This window comes from Blennius ocellaris (assembly GCF_963422515.1).
Source record: "Blennius ocellaris genome assembly, chromosome: 5".
NCBI lineage: Eukaryota > Metazoa > Chordata > Actinopteri > Blenniiformes > Blenniidae > Blennius > Blennius ocellaris.
In genome coordinates this window covers 5,990,588-6,010,675 of record NC_137654.1, presented here as the reverse complement: position 1 = coordinate 6,010,675, position 20,088 = coordinate 5,990,588, and the positions used below count along the sequence as shown (strand labels likewise).

The window sequence follows — 20,088 nt, the reverse complement described above, 5'->3', positions numbered from 1 at the left end:
GGTATGATAATGCAGCATGGATGTAGAGAGAGAAGAGGGGTGAGGTTGGGGGTGTAAAAGTGAGAGGGATGTGCGTGCGTGCATGCGTGCGTGCGTGCGTGCGTGCGTGCGTGTGTGTGTGTGTGTGTGCGTGCATGCGTGCGGGGCAATAAAGTCATCTTGTTATGAACCCAATTGTTATCAGGAGACCGGGAGCAGGACTCTGATGTCAAATGTCCATCTGTGCATGAGTCTGTGGACGAGTGTGTGTGTGTGTGTGTGTGTGTGTGTGTGTGTGTGTGTGTGTGTGTGTGTGTGTGTGTGTGTGTGTGTGTGTGTGTGTGTGTGTGTGTGTGTGTGTGTGTGTATGCGTGTGTCTAGTTTTAATTAAAAGAAAGTAAAGCTTCCTCCATGTTTTCCGCCCTCTTACCAGATTATCATACTGCTCTCGCACTTGTCTCCAGACCTCAGACAGGAATGTGTCCAGTCATTAGAGTGGAGAAACTTTTTCCCTTCCAGTGCAGCTCTGACCTCTTTGTCTTTTGTGCTCCAGCACACCAACCAGTTCCTACTGGGAGACGCTGAGTAACGACACCGAAAGCGTAGGAGTGAATGTTTAACACCACTTTTTGAATATTGAGTGAGATTTCCATTAATTACTTCACTGGAATCATTTCGCTCAACGAGGTCCTGCTTCCTGCCCTTTCGTCCGTGCGTGCGCGTGCGTGCGTGCGTGTGTGTGTGCGTGTGTGTGCGTGTGTGTGTGTGCGTGTGTGTGTGTGTGTGTGTATTTGTTTAAAGTTTATTGTCGCCGCCGTCTCCAGGACAGCTGGAGGCTATGTCAGAGTTCAGCTGCTTGATATACAGAGTGGAGAATAAGAAGAGAGCGAGGCGTGGAGGAGGGGTGTGTGTGTGTGTGTGTGTGTGTGTGTGTGGGGGGGGGGGGGTGTTCTGCATTCATTCATTCATTGCTTTTGCATATGCCTGTGAACGTGTACTACGTACGCTTGTGTGTGTGTGTGTGTGTGTGTGTGTGTGTGTGTGTGTGTGTGTGTGTGTGTGTGTGTGTGTGTGTGTGTGTGTGTGTGTGTGTGTGTGTGTGTGTGTGTGTGTGTGTGTGTGTGTGGGGAAGCAGAAGGGTGGGGGGTGGGGGGGTGAGCACTGAAGTTAATAGGCTAATGAGAGCAGTGTGCTCAGGAAGAATACAGAGGCTGTCTGGCGTGTACCGATAAAAAAAAAAAAAAAAACATTAGTGGAGACTCGGCAGTCCTCCTTAACAGCGACACCTTCTTTGTTCACACACACACACTCTCACACTCGCTCTCACACACACACAGACACCAAATGTCACTTTAATAAGCAGTGAATTCATTATAATAAAAGTGTTTCTGGCCGTCAGGAGCAGGAGCTTCATCAGCTGGACCAGGAGCTGCAGGTTTTCTCTGCATCAGTCTCTCCTTCAGGAGCTTTTATTGTTTACCTGTCAGACAACAACCTTTCATCTGTTACCAACTTTACTTCACTAACTCACTACTTTACTTTGCTTTACTTTACTTTACTTCACTTTATTACTTTGCTTTACTTGAGTTTAGTAGTTTATTTTACTTTACTTTAGTTTGGTTTACTTTGCTTTGCTTTGCTTTACTTTACTTTACTTTACTTTACTTTACTTTACTTTACTTTACTTTACTTTACTTTACTTTACTTGTTTAGTAGTTTATTTTACTTTAGTTCAGTTAGTAGTTTACTTTAGTTTTTGGTTTACTTTACTTTGCTTTACTTTACTTTACTTTACTTTACTTTACTTCAGTTTATTACTTTACTTTACTTTACTTTAATTCAGTTTATTAGTTTACTTTACTTGTTTAGTAGTTTTTTTTACTTTACTTTAGTTTGGTTTACTTTGCTTTGCTTTACTTTACTTTACTTTACTTTACTTTACTTTACCTTACTTTACTTTACTTTACTTTACTTTACTTTACTTTACTTTACCTTACTTTACTTTACTTTACTTCAGTTTATTAGTTTACTTTACTTGTTTAGTAGTTTATTTTACTTTACTTTAGTTTGGTTTACTTTGCTTTGCTTTACTTTACTTTACTTTACTTTACTTTACTTTACTTTACTTTACTTTACTTTACTTTACTTTACCTTACTTTACTTTACTTTACTTCAGTTTATTAGTTTACTTTACTTGTTTAGTAGTTTATTTTACTTTAGTTAGTTTAGTAGTTTACTTTAGTTTGGTTTACTTTACTTTAGTTTAGTTTAGTTTACTTTAGTTTCATTTAGTTTAGTCTAGTTTACTTTAGATCAATTCAGTTTAATAGTTTAGCTTAGTTTAGTTTATTTCCCGTCAGTCTAGCTTAGTTTATTTAGTTTAGCTTACTTTAGTTTACTTTAATCTAGTACTTTACTTTACTTTACTTTACTTTACTTTACTTTACTTTGATTTCTCTTTAGCCTTGTTTAGTTTATTTAGTTTACTTCACTTTAATTTAGTCATTTATTTTAATTTACTTTAGTTCAGTTCAGCTTAGTTTACTTTAGTTTTCTTTAGCAGTTTGGTTTACTTTCCTTTGGTTTAGTACTTTAGTTTACTTTTTTTTGTTTACTTTAATTTACTTTAGTTTAGTTTAGTAGTTTTTTTCACTTTACTTTCATTTAGTTTAGTTGTTTAGTTTACTTTAATAGTTTTGTTCACTGTAGTTTAGTTTAGTTTAGTAGTTTTATTCACTTTACTTTTGTTTAGTTTACTTTAGTTTAGTTTCAGGGTTTAGTTTATTTTTCTTCAGTTCAGTTTAGTTTAGTTGTTTTGGTTAGTTTTGTTTAGTTTTGTAGTTTCGTTCACGTTAGTTTAGTTTAGGTGCTTAGTTTACTTTGGTTTATTTTAGTTTAATTGAGTTTCATTTTGTAGTTTAGTTTATTTTTCTTTAGTTCAGTTTAGTTTAGTTGTTTAGTTTAGTTTAGTTTAGTTTAGTTTACATTCTTTTTGTTCACTTCAGTTTACCGTACTTTACTTTACTTGACTTGACTTGACTTACTTACTTACTACTTTAGTTCAGCTCCATTCAGTAGCTTAATTTAATTGAGTTCAGCAGTTTTGTTTAGTTTAATCCAGTAAACTTTAGTGGTTCAGGTCATTCAGACAGATGGTTTAGTTTTCCTTAATTACACAAACAATTCATTGAGTAACTTATACAGCAGTTTATGGAAATGTAGTTGATTAGTTTAGCCTTTTTATTAAATTTAGTTTATTTAATTTATTTCAGTTCAGTAGTTCAATTCAGTTTAGTTTAGTTGCACAACTTGTCTGATAATGTATTCATAAAGCTTAGAAGAGTTTATTTTAATGTATTGCAGTCGACTGTGATCAAATCTGGCTTCATTATTATTCGAGTCTCTGACAGATGGTCGCGGCAGATTAGTTGAATATGTTTAGTTTAGCTGCACAAACAATGTAAATAAGGATTTATTCAGAAATGCTGTTTTGTTCAGTTTAGTTTAGTTTAATCTAGTTTGATATAGTTTATTTTTCTCCACTGTGGTCTGATAGTGTAGTTATTGTTCGAATCGCTCAGACAGATTGAAGTTCACTTTACTTAATTTAACGCCATTCATTTCACTCGCACCTGCATCAGTGTGACATTGGTTTTAAATACATTTTGTCCAGATAGAATCCATCATATTAAATCATTTGAGTGTAATTCCACTCCGAAGGTCACTTGATTTGAGTGGAATTGTTTGTAGTTTTATGGCCCACATTTACACACAAACACAATATAAAGACTCTTTCCCAGGGAGGCCGGGAACTGCTCGATGATGTGCGGCACTCTCCAACAGACAACAGCCAGAAAGAGATGAAAAAAAAAACCCCACAACGATCACATCATTAAATGTGCATGAAATAAAATGAAGCGGAGAAGAAAAAAAGCTCGTCGAATGTGTTGCGGTTGCTTTACCCCCCATTACATCTTGGAGAGATGGGGATGGGGGTAATGGGAGCAAGCAATGGGAGAGCTCATTATCTGGCAGACCATCTGCTATTGGGAGGGAGGAACTGTCTGTCTGCCCCAGACACACACTCTGTGAATAGACCTGCACTTCCACTCAAACGCTTCCTCCAACTCACCTAAATGAGTCGTACAGCTGGTCGCCCTGGTCACACGTCACCACATGAACTTTTATTATTGCAGTCAGTCACACGTATAGCACAACGGGATGGGCTAGTGTGTGTGTGTGTGTGTGTGTGTGTGTGGGGGGGGGGGTAGATATAAATTTTTTGGGTGAAATTTTAAAAGAAAGTGTGTGTGTGTGTGTGTGTGTGTGTGTGTGTGTGTGTGTGTGTGTGTGTGTGTGTGTGTGTGTGTGAAGTGCAGCAGATGCTCTTTGTTGCTCTCGGGTCATTGTTGTTGTTGAAAGCTGAGACTCTGCAGCCTGGACTCGCTCCAGCTCGCCGGGACGCTTCCTATTGGCTGAGCGGTCCTGTCAGTCACGCGCCGGGCCCCGCCCACCTCCCCTCCAGCACTCAGCCAGGACGGAGGGAGGGAGGGAGGGGTGCTGGTGGAGGCTGAGCAGGAGGAGGGGTTGTGAAGTTGAAGTAAAGTTTGAAGCAACTTTGCGGGACAGAAGCAAAGTTGCCTGCGGCCGCTGCGGGACTGAGAGGGGGAGACCGCAACCATGAAGCTGTGCCGCACTTTCCTGGGTTCGTATTCACGCGCTTCTGTCACTTTACTTAGGAGAAGAAGAAGGAAAAAAAAAAACTTTACAAAAGTCAAGTTTCTTTGTGTGTTTCGGCATCCGCGACTTTCTAAATGTCCGTTGCTGTTCAAGCTTTTAATCCTGTGTCTGTGTTTGTCTGTGTTCTCGTGCGCGAGCGTGAGCGCGTTGGACGCTGGTTCGATCCCCGGTTCGGTCCGACGTCTGTCACATCTCTGAGCACTAAACTGTCCTTTAGGATTTAGTTTTAACTTGTCAACAACATACAAAAATAGTAATCATAATGTTCTCCCAGTTGAGCTGTGTTTACGGCAAAATAAAATAAAAGCGGTTTGTACGTTTGCTTGAAACAGTCCTCGCAACTTAACGTTTGTGAATAAACTTGTAAACTTGTGAACTTTACTCCAGACAGCCTACAAACGAAACTTTTTTTTTTTTTTTTTTTTACCCCCGGGGTGGAAGAGAAAGAGAAAAGTGTCCAGACAAAGGACTGTTGGTCCCCTCGGGGACCGTGTGGCCCGGGTTCCGTGGGGACAATGCCAAGCTGTGGGCTTATTAAAAAACTTTTTTTTGTTGTTAGTCTGTCGGCTTGTTCCATCTGTCGAGGGACTGCAGGGGCCTCCCCCGGTCCCAACCTCGGCGCCCAGTCAGCTGCTGCCCCCATGTAATATTTATACTGCTGCCTGCACAATATCTCCACCAGGCAGACCTGGACCATCTGCATCCGAACAAGAGAGGAAAAGTTTGAGCACAACGACCCAGGAACAGTCTCCGCTTCATCTATTATGGAGTTATTGTGCGTCGAAACTTTCTCAGTCGTTTTTCACTTCTGTTTAAGTAGTTTGTGAGACTCTAAGTGGAGAAGAGAACTTTATTTAACATGTAGTTGCACGTTTATTTGTTTTATGATACAACTTTAGAAAGGTTTTTGGGGATTCACACATGATTCTTAAAATAAGTATAGAACAATAGAAAAATAAACTTTTAGGATGTTTAAGATTATATTTTCTTTGTAATAATAGTTAACTGCGTGTTTTTAAACTAAAAAAAGATCAAAGCTATTAAGTTATTGTTGTAAAGCCGTTATGATAAATGAAAAAATATAGCAATAAACTTTTAACTTATTTATTATGAGTCCAAATGGAAGACTTTAGTCACACTAAATAAAAGACAACAGATCTATTAGAAACGTTACAAACGGCAACATGTGAAAATACATTTTGTTTGTTGTAAATAATAATTATTCGTTCAGCTTTAAGAAGTGACTTTTTACTTCTTTGTTCAAAATTAAGTTAGTTAAGTAAGTTCTTAGTCTCAGCCTCAGTTCAGTTTTGGAATAAAGTTTAGTCAAGATGTTTTACATGCATTAAATGTATTATTTTTAAATCAATTTATTTAGAAATTTAATGAACAAACAAATGAACAATCTGGTATGGCAGCATTTATAATCATATTTTCTTCATATTCAACTCTTTAAGAGCAGAATAAACAAATGTTTGACCGTATAAAAACACTTCCACTTCAACAGATATTCTTCTTCATTTAAATTTCATCATAAGACTTTGTTATAATTCACAAAGTAAATCAACACATTGGGAGTCCCTGCTTTAACTGAAACTGTTGTAAATTTCATTATTTAACCAAAAAGAAATAAGGACACAAGCTGTGACTTCTTCACATTTCTTTTAAGGTAGTTATTAAACAATAATGTGACTAAAAAGTTGTGTGATATACATTTTTCAATTTTTCTCAAACTAATTATCTTTAATTTGCTTTTAAAAGGTGGAAGAATTTGTCATTTCTACCACTGTGGGAACGTGACCAGCTGCACTGTGCCGCTAGAAACATCTTTATGTTTATTAAATCAACAATAACGCTTCACAAAATCCAGGGAGGGAATAACTTTGTTTGTTTTTCCACTGTGAAGCTGGTGTCATTATATATGTCGTCCCGAAAAAGGAGTGTTTGAAGCGGTGGTGTGTTTGGGGGGGGGGGGGGGGGGGTCAGACTCGGTCTGTCCTGCAGCGCCGGGCTTTGTTCCCTCTGAACTGTCCCTGGTGCTGAGGGTGGAGCTGCACCAGGGTGGAGCTGGCCCTGGTCCTGAGGGTGGAGCTGTCCCTGGTGCTGAAGCCTCGCAGACACTAACCACAGCCAGCCCAGTGCTTTTCAAAGAACTAAGCAGAGAAATCCACTTTCTATGATTTCTGTAACCTGCACCCCCCCCACCCCCCCACCCCTCACACACACACTGGATCAGGGCCCGGGACTGCTCACCCCCCCCCCCCCACCCTCCTCCTTCTTTTGTTTACTGGATGGCGTTGTTGTTGCTGCTTGTTGTGAACCTCTCTCCCTCCCTCTCAGGCACCCCACAGTCTGAAATCATACTGATGGCGGCGTGCACGGGCCGGTGATTGATTTCAGCTCCAATGCATAACAATAGGATTGCACAAAAAGAGCCTGCTGCAAAGAGATAAGAATTTAATAGAATTTCTGAAAGCTGAAGGTTGGGCTTTTTGAATATTCCCTGTACGAGCGTGGAGACAGCAGATAAAGGATGGCATTTGTGGGGACTATTCTCAAATGGCTTGTAATGAATGGTTGTCATTTCCACTAATGGTTTCAAAACAGCAAAGCAAAAAAAAAAAAAAGAAAAGCAGAGTGTGAGCAAAGATTTTGGGAGGGAGTCCAAGTTGCACTCTTTAAGACCGGCTTGTTTGTTGTTGTGAGCCGCGGCTGAGAAGTCAGTGGAGCCTTAAAAAAAAACTATCAACAAATCTAGAAGTGACAGTGATCTTCAAACTGGCTCCAGTCAGCCGGGTGGGGGTGACGCTGAGGGGAATCCCCCCCCCCCCCCCCCCCCCCCCCCCCCCCCCCCCCACCAGACAGAATGTGTCAGTGAAGCCTCCTTCCCTCAGTGGAACACAGACAAACTCCGACTCGGTTCCAGGTGCTGGAGGAGAAGAAGCCTCACTCACACTAACCCATGAATGTAGTATTTGGACGGGTACCACTTTGGTGCATTTGTGGGGGTGGGGTGTGGGGGGGGGGGGGGGTCTCAGACTGTGAAGGATTACAGGAGCTCTTCATTGCATTTGTGGAACATCAAGAAGTTGTCAGGGGTTGAAATGCAGCTATAAAAAAGGAGAGGTGGGTGCAGGGCCTGGTTTCACTGGAGCTTGTTGGGGTTGGTGGTGGTGTGTTAGTTAGTTAGTTTTTTGGAGGGGGGGCTTATGGTGTGATGATGTGTGTCTTTCAGAAAGAATTGGAGGGGGGTGGGGGGGGGGGGCGCATATGCCCCATTAAGTTAGTGTGTAGTAAAAGGAAAAGAGGGGAGGAGGAGGAGGAGAGAGGTGTGGGAAGAGGGGGGGGGGGACCTCAAGCCCTGCCCATCTGATGCTGGAGGTTTTTACTACGGCTTCCGTGATGTCATGCAAAGGGCGGCGGGAGGAGGAGGAGGACGGACGGGGGGGAGGGGGGTGAGGGGGTGAGGGGGGTGGTACAATGGCTCATGAGGGAAAGGTAAGTCAATATTACGTTTTTTTCTCCCCTCCTCTCTCCTCCTCCTCCTCATCCTCCTCATCCCCCTCCTCCCTCCTCTCTCTCGCTGACAAAGGCAAATGAAGCCATGTTTTTTTTTTTTTTTTTTTTTTTTTTTTTTTGCTTACAAACAAGTAACATCTTAACGCCCTGGATACGGAGCCTGTGTGCGTTGCAGCCGCGCGGATGAGCTGCGTAAAAAGAGGGAGGAGGAGGAGAGGCCGGCTCGGGTGCAAGCGACGCTCCGCTCAGCTCTCACATCTGGACCTTAGTGACGGGATAGATCTTCTTTTTTTTTTTACCTTCGAAACCACGGGATATTGTGTGTTAGCGGGTGGTTTTTTAAATTTTTTTTTTTTTTTTTTTTAACTACTTCACTGACCTGCAACTCTCCAAAACACAGCAAGGACGCGGCGTGCAAAAAACCCCTCGCAGGAGAATATTGGACACAGGTAAACCAGGATTTAACGCTGTTTACGTGCACTTTGCGATCAGCAGATTACATTTGCAACGATTTATCTGGATCGAGACGCTCGTTTTTCACGCAAACTTTGACGCGTCCTTGTAGTATTTTACAGCATCTCGCTTACAGATTAGTTTTAGTCACATTTCTTTTTTTTTTCTCTCCCTGCGTTACGGATGAAAACTTGTTTCCTCCGTTTGGAGAAGATAAAAAGTGTCCGGGTTAGATTTATGTAGAGAAATCGGAGGACAAGGTGCGGATGCTGGGGCTGTTTTTTCATTTTCTTTTTTCTTTTTTTTCTTTTCTTTTTTTTTACGCCTGTGTTTACACCGCTGCCGCGTAATAAGTAGGAATAAACCAAGTATGGCGCTTTTCTCCGGAGCTCCGTGATGCCGTGTTTCCCCCACTTTCTCCGCCTCTGTGGGAGAGTTGGCGTGCGGCTCCCCTCTGGAGTGCATCCTCCACTCTTGTCCTCTAGTTTCACCTTCTCTTACCGCCGGGGAGTGAATGGGCTCCGGTTACTACACCCGCGTCCACATTGACTCCTCCGGCGCGCGTGTGGAGTTCATCAGCTGGATGTGCGCGAGCCGGGGTGGGCGTAGGAAGCGGGCCGGTGTGTTTTCACTGAGATAGTGAGGAGGACGCGCGGACAGGCGGACAGACGGGACGGACGGACGGATGGATGGATGGATGGAGTGTTTGGGGGAGGAGGGGTAGGGAGGAGGGAGGGGTTGGCCATTTGATCCTCTGCAGCAAAAAACAGAGATGCTCTCTTCAAATGTCAGCCGCCTTTCAGTAGTGCGCAGATTAGACAGAAGTGCGCTGGAGACAAACGCGGCGCGCGTCGCGCTCCATTTCCCCGCACACCTCCAATTTATTCATTATATATTTCTTCCTTAACTATCTTATTTGATAGCGCTCATCCTGTCGGGCCGCGGCGGAAAATGTGTGTTTTCTCCACCTCCTCCTCCCCCTCTTCCTCCTCCTCAACCTCCTCCTCTTCCTCCTCCTCGTCACCACCGCACCTTCTTGCTTCGATGGCACGTAACATTACGCACGCCGCGCGCTCGTGTGCGTGCGTGTGTGTGCGTGTGTGTGTGTATGGTTGTCAAAGGCACCTGCGTCCTAAGATGAGGAAAAAAAGAGAGATGAGGGATGGTGGTGATGATGGTGATGATGATGATGGTGATACGGTGTGTTATGTCACCTGCTCTGGGAGTTGTAGAGCCTCCGGACTGAAGGTCCAGCCGCTGGTGGATCCAGGGAGGGGATCACAACTTACTTTCACTGGGTTTTTTTGTTTGTTTCGCTTTTTCCAGTCTGCTGGTTTAACGTGTCACAAGTGTTTGAACTCAGGATCAGATGCTTCGCTGTTTCATTTGGCATCAGATGTGAAAGAAAGTTAAAAAAAAAAAAACGTTTTGAATCAAATGGGCTTGGATGGTATTTCTTCAACTTATATGACACAATATTTGGCCACCGAAAAGAAAACTTTGTGGAGTTACTAAGACTTTTTAGTCGTTTCTCAGCAGTTTTACCCAAATCAAGATTTGTCCCATGGAATTCAGGTTATATTATGTATTTTGGTAATACTTTCATACGTTTCAAAATATTATTGTGAACAATTGTTGAGCTCCATCAATCTTTAGAGGGTTTTTTATATCAAATCTGGGCCATCGTTAAATACAGTGTGCTACTATGTGACACTGGTTTATTTTATGATCCTAATGTTTCTCCTCTCAGCAATAATATACGACACAAATGTGTATTTTAACAACTTCTCCACTGATTTTGTTATCATGATCACTCTTTCAAATTTGAAAGAAAGGACAAGGCAACCCCCTGTCCCACAGCGTTTCCCCTGCTGGATCTCTCTGGCGCCCCCTAGAGGAGGCCTGCTCCACTTTGATTCACCTCCTCACTCTGGGTTTTTTTTTACACATGAAGTCAGTTAAAACAATACAAATAAACGACTTTGAAGTGAAACTTTAATGTGACACTGACTTAATCTACAAACGTGCTCATTTGAATTGGAGATTGAAAAAAAAAAAACTACATCAGCTTGATCAACTCAACAAGACAGGAAACACTCACAGAACTTAACTTTTTATTTTTCTTAGTTTGAGCTATTTCATCAATTCACTTAATTAAACTGTGACTGTTTCTGGCTGCTGACTGTGAAGGAAAAAAAATCACTAAGAGAGTTTGGTGAAAGCAATTCAGAAAGAAAAAAAATATAGCCTCAGTGACTTTATTCATAGAGCACTTATTGAAAGCAAAATGTGCTTCACAGGAGGAAAAAAATCGGATAAAGAGCAACTGGAGGATAAAATACATGAAAGTGAGAGATTAAAGAATGAAAATGATGAGGGTGGAATTATGAACTGGACCATAAGTAGTGAGATCAAGTCAAATCGGGATGCGCGTTGGGATAAAAGTGCGTTTTTAGGCGGGTGTCTATCTAATCTATATGAATGGGGTGTATTGTCACGCCGCTGAGCTGGAGACTTAACGCATCCACAGGCAGAAACTGATAAAAAAAGCACCTATTGTTTTTCTTCTGTTTACTTTTCCTGTGAAATGTAGCCTAGTTTCAGGGGATTACAGAATTAGGTTATTGGTGCCTTATGCTGCCAGTGGTGGAGCCGCAACGGCAGCGCTCTGATATGAAGTTACTCCTCTCTGTGTGTGTGTGTGTGTGTGTGTGTGTGTGTGTGTGTGTGTGTGTGTGTGCGCAGCGCGCGGTGTGTGTGTGTGTGAGACTCTTTCATTTCCTTTTAGTCACTGTGATTGGAGGAAACCTCTCTATTTATGAAGGCCTGAATAGCCGACGGTGAGGAGAGCAGGTGCCGGAGGAGGGAGGGAGGGGAGAGCAATAAACATGTTGGAGGAGCAGCTGGGGCGCCAAATTGCACCCGTGTCATTCAAAGCCTATCAGAAATCTAAGGCAATACAAGCAAGAAAGGTCAGGGTCAGCCGGAGCTTTCAACGGCGAGCAGGCATTTCACAGGGGAATAATGAATTTCATGCTTTCGGCACTCAAAGAGAAATAAATGAATAAGTAAATAATGGGAATTAATTAAAAAGTAATGTGTAAATATCTTGGCGAGCTCGCCTGCGTTCCAGACATTTCCTGAGCGTCGGACTCCCGAGCCGATCGCCAAGCCGTACGCTTGTGTTTTCGCTCCGGAGATGCTGTGGAGGTGGTTACCATGGCGCCACCTCCACCTCCTCCTCCTCCTCCTCCTCCTCCACTACACCCCCCCCACCACCCTCCACCCTCCGTACACGCCCATCCCACCTCTGATAAGAGCCTGCATCTGCCACCACGTCCCCTGCCTCTTTTCAAGTAGTTTGATTTGACCTTCAGATGTGTGTGTGTGCGTGTGTGCGTGTGTGTGCGTGTGTGTGTGTGTGTGTGCGTGTGTCCTTTCGACACAAAGAACAAGCTGTTTTGGTAAGCAGACGTCCTGCGTTCTGTAACTTTTGCTTCCTGTGTGTCTTCTGCCCCGGCTCGCTGTAATCACACTAAGTTGTGCTCTAAATCCTGCTTAACAGGAGCTCGGGTGTGCAGCTGGGCCACGGCCCCCCCCCCCCCCCCCCCCCCCCCCCCCCCCCCCAGCCCCCCCCCCCTCCCCTCCACACACACACACACACACAGCCCCCGCACGTACATTAATACTGTTACAGACAGTTCACCCTGGTATTTAATCTAACTATGGATTTAGGACTCTTTGCTCCATTGTCCCAGTACAGTAAGCTGTCCTCTAATGGTATTACTAAAGTTTTACTTTCTGGTAAAAGGTTTGTGTGTGTGTGTGTGTGTGTGGTGTGTGTGTGTGTGTGTGTGTGTGTGCACGTGCGTGTGCGTGTCTGTTAATATCGAGGTCAAAAGTATTGATTCATTGTGCCGCTTTCATTCCAGAAAATAGGATCCAGATTACCTGAGCTTTGATAAAAGCAGAAAGGGGGGGTGGGGGGGTTTGACGGTAGAAAAAGCAGGAAGGAGGGGTCCGGCGGGCGTGAGGACCGGCTCAGAAAGTTGAGCGGGTGCACGGAGTCAGAGGGGCGGCGGGTTCAGGCCCAGCCGGCTCATGGAGGGCCACGGCGGGCGGCGACACGCGGCCCCCCGGGCGCGCTTCCTTAATAGAACGCTTCGCCTGTGTTTGGCATTTAAAGGCCCCCGTGTCCTCGTCCCGCCGAGGCCCACAATGCAGGAGGGATGCTCACTTCACTTCACTTCACTTCACTTCAAAAGAGGAGGAAAAGAGGCCGGGGCGAGCGAGGGGAGGAGGAACGGCTGAGAGATAGCTGAGGCAGAGATGCAGACCAACAGTATTGCTGCTGTAATCACTTTTTCTCTGAGGGGGGGGGGGGGTGAAACTTGATAAACAAGCATTTTGTAAAGAGTGCTGGCTCGAGCTTTGTGGAGGTTTGCATGTCCTGGGTGAAGCCGGGGGGGGGGGGGGGGGGGCGGCTGCTCCGGGACCCCTCGGTTGGGGCCTTTGTTGTCTCGCTGTGCCCACCATGTTGAGCGTTCGCCTCGGGGGGCTTCAGGCTCGGGACAGACGAGGAGCTGAGAGCACAGGGTTTTTTTTTATTTTAGTTTTTTTTTTTTTTTCTCCCCTCCCTACATCGTCTGAAAAGTGCTGCGAAACCCAAAAGAAGTGACTGCTCCTTTTACAGTAATGTGACATTATTGTTATTGAAATACTTTGACTCAGCAGAGAACTGCTGCACTCGGCTTCCTCCGTCCAACATCCTTCTTCTGACGCTGACGACCATCCAGTAACAAATCATTCCATTAAGTGAAACATTGAGACTGGTGCTGCTGCTGGTTCAATTCCCTCCATCTCTACAGTGCGAAAGTAATATTTTACATGAACCTGACATTTATCCACGTTAGAGAACTCTCAAGCTACAAATCTACATATCTCTCATAGATAGATAGATAGATAGATAGACTTTATTTAAATTGATGGATGTCAATTTAAAAAATGACAAAAATGTGATTATAAAATGTTTTAATAATCTGAAATAAGTTCATGTTTGGTTTTAACAACATAGACAAAGGATAAACATTTAATGTTCTGATGTTATTGTTGAACAGTGTGTAGGACCAGACTGTGTGTGTGTGTGTGTGTGTGTGTGTGTGTGTGTGTGTGTGTGTGTGTGTGTGTGTGTGTGTGTGTGTGTGTGTGTGTGTGTGTGTGTGTGTGTGTGTGTGTGTGTGTGTGTGTGTGTGTGTGTGAGAGAGATCTCAAGCAGTGTTTGATAATAACTGAGCGACACAGTGACACCCGCTCCGTCTCGTGAGCTTGAGAGTTGAAGCACCACCGGTTGAAAAGTTCAGCCTTGAGCAGTGATGGAGAAATCCTCCGCACTGCGAGAACTTCAAACCGCATTTCAGGGCGTCCTGCATTGTGGGTGGACTGCATTCAGGGCGTCCTGCTTTCATGGCGTCCTGCGTTTCAGGGCGTCCTGCGTTTAAGGCGTCCTGCGTCCAGGGAGTCCTGCATTCAGGGCGTCCTATATCCAGGGCGTCCTATGTCCAGGGCGTCCTGTGTTCAGGGCGTCCTGCATCCAGGGAGTCCTGCGTTCAGGGTGTCCTGCGTTTAGGGCGTCCTGCATTCAGGGTAGACTGATTGGGGTGAGTTGTTTGAGGGTGGCAGTTGGTGCGAGTTGTGTTCACAGCAGTGTTCACAGTGACTTGTGTTTAAGCTGGGCTGAGTTTAAGTCTGTGTTTAGGGCTGCTGTTAGGGCGCGCAAGCTCCATCTGTGTGTGTGTGTGTGTGTGTGTGTGTGTGTGCGTGCGTGCGTGCGTGCGTGCGTGCGTGCGTGTGTGCGTGTGAAAAAGCAGTGAGGAGGATCTGGAGCAGGTTCACACTCTTCCTGCTCGGCCGTCATCAGAAAGATGAAGTGAAGAGCTATTACCTTGATGAAAAAAAAAAAGATGGAGGGAGGGGGAAGTAAAAATAGGGTTGATTTATGTATGATTCATTATTTACTGACCATTCTGAGCCCCCTCCTCCCTCATGCATAGACCCCCCCCTTGAAAAGCTCCATAAAAATGCACAAATTTGATTGATTCTAATAGCAGACTGACAGGGACCCCAGCTGGGGCACTTTGTGTGTGTGTGTGTGTGTGTGTGTGTGTGTGTGTGTGTGTGTGTGTGTGTGTGTGTGTGTGTGTGTGTGTGTGTGTGTGTGTGTGTGTGTGTGTGTGTGTGTGTGTGTGTGTGTGTGTGTGTGTGTGTGTGTGTGTGTTTCATCTCTCAGTTAATAAAGGAGTGCCTCGGTCCGACCTGCTCTGGAAGTAGCATCCTCCCCCTCCCCCCTTTTTGTCCACTGCTGATTTTATCTGACATCTCTCTTGTTTATCTCTCCCCCCCCCCCCCCAAATGTTCCCCCTCTTTTGCCCCCGTCGTTCCCTCTTCTCCCCTGCAGAAAATGAGTTTCGAGGCGAGCTGGTGAACCAGCGGTGGACACGAGGCGAGAGGACCAGCAGCCGCTGTCAGGCCTCCCAGAGACTGCAGAGCCGTCGACCAATCACGGTGAGTGACAAGACACCCCCCCCACTCTCACCTCCCCACACACACACACACACACACACACACACACACACACACACACACACTGATCCCCCCTACCCCTTCCTCCCTCTGCACTCACTCACCACACCCTCCAACCTGATTCTGCTTCCTGGGCATTTTCCCCCGATCCCTAACTCAGCGGGGGCAGTGAGACAGGGAGGAGGCAGGAGGGGGATGAAAAGCAGTGTGTGTGTGTGTGTGTGTGTGTGTGTGGGGGGGGGGGGGGGGGGGGTGGGCATGAATCAAACAGCACACAGAGCCCCCGCCCGGCTCGGGTCTGCTCGGTTTAGTTAAGCTCAGCGTGGCTCAGCGCAGCATTTTCCTGCTGCTGACTTCACTTCACTCAGTTTTTTTTTTAACAATACAAAAAAAGAAACTCTAAAAGGACGTCCTTGAGCTGCTCATCCTTTTTTTTTTTTTTTTTTTATCTGTCCATGATGATACTCCACCACCTCGTTTCTTTTTGCCCTCTGAGCTTTCTCACAAACTTCTGCCTCAGATTCGAGGATGTGTCACCATTACTTCATTTCTTCTCATTGTTGTTGCTCCACAAAGAGCTGGAGGGACGGAGGGGGACTGACGGAGGGGTGAGCTGGGGGCGGGGTGTTGTCCCCCGGGCCCAGTAAACGTACCCCCCCCCCCAAATAGCTCAGGTTCATTTGAAGAGAGGAATTTTATTGATCGGGTTTGATTTCTGCTGTGGAGAGGAGGCGTGGATCGACGTCATGTGAAGCATTTCCTTTTAATAGGGCTGTTTAATGAAGCTCTTAAATAATATAACAAGTAAATTCATAAAAAAAAAAATATATATATATAATCGCACTTACATAAATATTTTGGACTGTAACACAAAGATGTAATTTTTTTATTTCTTATTTCTATATAACCAGATTACATTTTGTGCTTTTAAAGTTTTTTTTACACAGTTAAAATAAATTCATAAATAAATTCATAAATTAATTAATTAATAAATAAATGTGTGGCTGGGCGGCGAGATAGATAGATAGATGGATAGATAGATAGATAGATAGATAGATAGATAGATAGATAGATAGATAGATAGATAGATAGATAGATAGATAGATAGATAGATAGATAGATAGATAGATAGATAGATAGATAGATAGATAGATAGATAGATAGATAGATAGATAGATAGATAGATAGATAGATAGATAGATAGATGGATGGATGGATGGATGGATGGACGGACAGGCGGACAGACAGACGGACGGGCAGACAGATAGATAGATAGATAGATAGATAGATAGATAGATAGATAGATAGATAGATAGATAGATAGATAGATAGATAGATAGATAGATAGATAGATGGATGGATAGATAGATAGAAAGAACCATTACCTTCATACTTTCAGAACATGTCTGATATTTTAAGAAATATCTATTTTTTTCTAATTTACTTTAATTATTAATTCTTTGAATTATGTCTTTTCATGTCGTTTTTTCTCGGTTTGCAATAAAAATGTGTACGTCTCTTCTCATTTAAAAAAAGAAAAAAACTGGGTTAAATAAGGCAATCCAGAGCAACTGCTGAAGATTCTGCTCAAAATTTAAGTTGACTTTTTAGGAGTTTGATCATTTTAAAGCAAACAGTGAGATGACAACGACCTACATCTTATTTCTACCGAAAAGCTAAAAAGCGAGACAACATGACGAAAGTCAACAATGACCTATTTTTCATATTTCGCACCAAATATGCAGAAATAATGTCTATTTTACACTCATGTAAGCATCCATGACAGAAAGTCTAATGGACCACAGAGTCATTTCTGTTTGTTGTTGGTTGAAAACGTTCTGGGTTTAACCATTAGTAGGACTTTAAGTGATTTTAAATAGCACATTGAAAATAGGACTATATCTCTGCTAAAAATTCTGCCTGGCTGCTTTCTTGAATGTGTCCTTCTGCTGAACAGTGACGCTTTTGTAAACTGCTCTGCGACACTTTGTGAGTCTTCATCAATATTGATCTGTCAGGTGGTTGCAGGTGTGACGCCGCCGCCACTCTGACTGATACAATCACACAACATCTCGTTTCATGTTTTTAGTTTCATGGAAAAACTGAGACGACGAGACGTTCATCACTGTTCAGTGTTCAGTGACGAACCCTGAACTCTCATCAAGGGGTAGATGGCAAACCTCTGACAACATATACATGCTCCCTCGCTCCCTCGCTCGCTCACTCACTCACTCACTCACTCACTCACTCACTCACGTACGGTGTTTAATCCAAGCACAAAACAGAAGTTTCCCTTTCTCCTCCTCCCTCCTTCCTTCCTTTCACTCTCTGACCATCCTCCATGTTGTATCCTCGGCTTGATGCCGTCTCTTGATGCCCCATCTGACCACGCCCCCCCCCCGCCACTCCCACCTTACCCCAGGTCCTCTGACTACACCCAAGCCCCTCCCACCTGACTCCTCTCCCACCCGACCCACTTGCTCCTCCCCCAGCTCCTCCCACCTGACCTCCTAGCTCCTCCCACCTGACTCCCCGAGCTCCCGATCAGCTCTTGTAAATATGAGGCTGAATAAAAGGGCGGTGGTTTATTATGGGGGGGGGGGGGGGCTGTGGAGTGACCTTCTCTGTGAAGTGGTCGCCCCCAGCCAGCCGTCAGCCGGAGCAGAACAGAGCGGGGGTCTTCCTGCACCCACATGCTGCACACAAAGGACATAATTGATAATGTACAACACAGCCTGTAGGGATGAGCTGCGTCTTCCTCCTTTTTCTTCCTCCTCTGCTGCTGCCGCACACCACATTTCACACTTGTTAACCCCCCCCGACACACACACACACACACACACACACACACACACACACACACACACACACACACACACACACATACATACACGCTACCTCCTCCTCCTTTTCTCTGACATTTCTGCCGCTGTGTAAGCCCACCTACATACATCGTTCAAGGAGTCCAATTAAAAGACAGCAAGGTAAAGGACAAGTTTTGAACATACTTTAAAAAGGACTCTTTGAAAGAGATGAGGAAAATCAGGTGAATACCTGCCCGGCTGCACTGACTTTGTGTTCATACAAATTTAATGAGCGGGAATTGAGAAAAAGAGGAGAACTCAGATGTGCTTACCTATTTAAATGTGTAACTATGGTTACACAAACATGAAAGCAATAGGAACCCTTTTCAGTCCAGGTTTGATTCATGCAGCGACTGTGGATGTAAGGAGGAGAAGGAAGGAGAGCAGGAGTTACAGAATAGTATGTCATCTTTTCATGAAAGAGGAGCGAGCGCTTCAGTCTCATTTACACACACACACACATGCACATGCACATTTTCTTCCCTGTCTTCTCTGCTTACATTGAACCATGCACATTTAGTGTACATCTGATCTTCCTACATTAACATCAAATCCATCATCGTTAATTTCTTGAACCTTTGATTTCAACTTTAAAATGTTAAATGAAAGAAAGACCACATAGCGTTTACACCTGAACTATTATATAGCTTTTTCAGTCAATTGTGTAAACAACATGATATGTCGTGTTATTTTAATTCTAGAATATTCATTTGAGTCCAGTTTCATTTCAAATGCTTCTTTTTTGTAAAGTGTGGCACTTAGAGTATTTATCTGATGTTTTCAGCCAAACTTCATTCAACATAATTAAAAATCAAGTGAAAACATAAAAACTAAGAAAGCGTGGTCATCCTGAATGTCTGTGTGAAAAGTGGGTTTCCATCACCCATGATCTCAAATTGAAATAAATTCATTAGTCAACTACTTTAATCTGAATTGACATTGACCATCTCTTGTGGAAACACTTTTTCTTTGTTTGGCTGTTCATATGTCTATCGAGTACCGTGTGCATGCGTGTCTACCTGCGTAGGTGTTTGTAATGTTTTTATAACCTTGAGTAATTTAGGCCATGTGTCACCAAATTATTCACAAAATACTGAAGGATTTAGTATCATTGATCTTGTAATTTCCACTGATATTTGCAGATTAGATAAATTAACCTTTTAACACATACATATTAAAAAAAACCTGCATTTATTCTATTCAGAATTCTGTTTAAGTGCTATCATAGATCTTCCAGAGGCTCTGTGCAGTTTAAGCTTTACAAGTCAGGTATATTTTTAACTGGTTATATAATGTACCTGTAGTAGAAAAGTCTGCTTATACTGAGAAAGAAAAAAAAGCAGTACTCAAGTGAAGCAGAAGCACTTTACAATAGTACTTGTTATAGTACTCAACTTCCCAGCTGTTTCCTACACACATTCACAACGCGGAGTGAACGCTGTTAAAATCAGAACTCTAGTCTGTACGGCAGGCTAGTGAGGCTAAAGGTGCTAAAGAGGCTAGTGAGGCTAAAGAGGCAAGTGAGGCTAAAGGTGCTAAAGAGGCTAGTGAGGCTAAAGAGGCTAGTGAGGCAAAAAGGTGCTAAAGAGGCTAGTGAGGCTAAAGGTGCTAAAGAGACTAGTGAGGCTAAGGGAGCTGACTGGTGAGGCTAAAGGAGCTAAAGAGGCTGGTGAGGCTAAAGAGTCTAGTGAGGCTAAAGGTGATAAAGAGGCTAGTGAGGCTAAGGGAGATGACTGGTGAGGCTAAAGGAGCCAAAGAGGCTAGTGAGGCTAAATAGGCTAAAGGTGCTAAAGAGGCTAGTGAGGCTAAGAGAGCTGACTGGTGAGGCTAAAGGAGCTAATGAGGCTAAAGAGGCTAGTGAGGCTAAAGGCGCTAAAAAGGCTACTGAGGCTAAAGGCGCTAAAGAGGCTAGTGAGGCTAAGAGAGCTGACTGGTGAGGCTAAAGGAGCTAATG

At 43.8% G+C, this 20,088-nt stretch overlaps 1 protein-coding gene across 1 annotated transcript in view; it reads left to right on the top strand.

The window, feature by feature from the left end:
- Window positions 1–15,150: 15,150 nt before the first annotated feature.
- The window catches only part of LOC308130144 (uncharacterized protein), a gene marked incomplete at its 3' end in the record, with an annotated part of 16,449 nt that continues 11,511 nt past the window's right edge, over window positions 15,151–20,088 (top strand). The window contains exon 1 of the mRNA XM_080496342.1: window positions 15,151–15,252. The remainder of the gene's footprint in view (window positions 15,253–20,088) is intronic.